The sequence below is a fragment of the Sus scrofa genome, chromosome 2 (genome assembly GCF_054392235.1).
Source record: "Sus scrofa isolate SSC_HxYL_T2T_F1_AM1 chromosome 2, Sscrofa_HxYL_maternal_Yorkshire_Landrace_v2.0, whole genome shotgun sequence".
In the NCBI taxonomy this organism is placed as follows: Eukaryota; Metazoa; Chordata; class Mammalia; order Artiodactyla; family Suidae; genus Sus; species Sus scrofa.
The window spans coordinates 73554696-73556670 of NC_139384.1; the positions used below are offsets into that span (position 1 = coordinate 73554696).

A 1975-nucleotide genomic window follows, 5' to 3' on the forward strand; every position below is an offset into this window, starting at 1 on the left:
TACAGTGGGAAGAAAAATGAAATAATAAATGAATGAATGAATGAATAAATAAATATGAATAAAGTCAGTATTATTGCAATAACTAAGGTAGTGACACAGAATTACAAATCCAAAGTGAAAACATTAGTTTCAGATTTTTCCTATGCAATTATAATTATATAAGTGGCTTTATCTGTCACATGTAGTTTTTTCAATGTGAGTGATAAAACTCATGACCACTCTTTCAGCAAAAAAAAAAATAAAGGCTTACTTGTTAAGATAAATGTCATTTCAGAGAAAAAAAAATCACCTTTACAAAAGCAAATATGTCCCATAAAGGAAATGGAAATTTCCAAATATTTCTCATCCATGGTTGGGAAAAACTTGGGAAAACAGAAAAATGGGAGACTCTACCTATATCAAACAGATGAAAAGTTTAATCAAATGAGTTACCTAAATCATATAGAGAGGCTGAAATCAAAGAAATGGAAATATTCAGCAATAAATATAAAGAGCAAGTGCTATTTCTACTATCAAATCAAAGAATTACTATTTCTGCCACTAACCTGCTGAGTCTTGTGGTCATGGGCACTTCTTCAGTCATAGGACAATTGGCCCTTTTATTGCTGCTACCCTAAATAATATTTTTAGAGCCCTCTTTATGTCTTTATTTCTCAGACTGTAGATGAAGGGGTTCAGCATGGGTGTGACCACAGTGTACATTACCGAGGCTGTTGCACTTGACTGTGGGCTGTGGGTAGCAGCAGAGCTAACATACACTCCTAAGCCTGTACAATAAAATAAGGAAACAACTGAGAGATGCGATGCACAGGTGGAAAATGCTTTATACTTCCCCCAAGCTGATGAGATTCCATGTATGGAAGAAACTATCCTGGAGTAAGAGTAAAGTATCCCAACAAGGGGAACACCACCAAACAGCCCAACTCCAAAATACATCACTGCATTATTAAGAAAGGTATCCCCACTGGCAATTTGGACCATCTGTTTTAATTCACAGAAAAAGTGGGGGATTTCCAAGGATGTACAGAAAGACAGCCTCAAAGCCAGTAAGCTTTGTAATAAGGAATTAAGTGCACCTATCACCCAAGATATTAGCACCAGAATTCCACAGAGAATAGGGTTCATGATGTCTGTGTAGTGCAGCGGGTGGCAGATGGCCACAAAGCGGTCATAGGACATCACAGTCAGAAAGAAGATGTCCAATTGTATAAAGAGTAAGAAAAAATACATCTGGGTCATGCAGCCTTCATAAGAAATGACTTGGCTTTGAATCTGTATATTCACCAGCATCTTTGGGATGGTGGTGGAGATGAAACAGATGTCCACAAAGGACAGGTTGGAGAGGAAGAAGTACATGGGTGTGTGGAGTTGGGAGTCTGAGCTGACAGCCAGGATGATGAACAGGTTTCCAAGCACAGTGATCAGGTACATGGAGAGGAAAAGCCCAAATATGAGAGGCAGCAGTTGTGGGTCCTCTGAAAATCCAAGAAGAATAAATGCTGAAATTTGTGTGTCATTGCCTGGAACCATGTAATCGTCCCCACTACTAGGAAAGAAAAAATAACATGATGAATTTATATGTGATTAGCATTAACGTAGTAAAATGCTATAAATTATATTTTGGAGTCATTTTAAAGGATCTTCTGTGATGTGTTATTTTAAAGTCCTGTCCAGACTCAGATTTTCCCCCAAGAGTTGATGTATTATAGAATTATGATGCAAAATTCTTTCATGCATTTGAGTAATTTGATGCATTTGAAGATGTTATAATATCATATTCTAGAGAAAAAGAACATGCTCCTGAGGACGAAATTCCCGACAATCAAATAATGAATAAAAAATACACATTAGCTAATTAAAACATATACTATTTCTTTTTTGAAGGTTCTGTTTTATTTTTAAAATATTTTTCTATTATAGTTGATTATAGCATTGTGCCAATTTCTACTGTACAGCACACAGACACACAGTCATA

General features: G+C 36.2%; 1 pseudogene; it reads right to left on the bottom strand.

Moving 5' to 3' along the window:
- Window positions 1–561: 561 nt before the first annotated feature.
- LOC100521949 (olfactory receptor 7A17-like) lies at window positions 562–1551 on the bottom strand (annotated as a pseudogene).
- Between the last annotated feature and the right edge of the window lie 424 nt (window positions 1552–1975).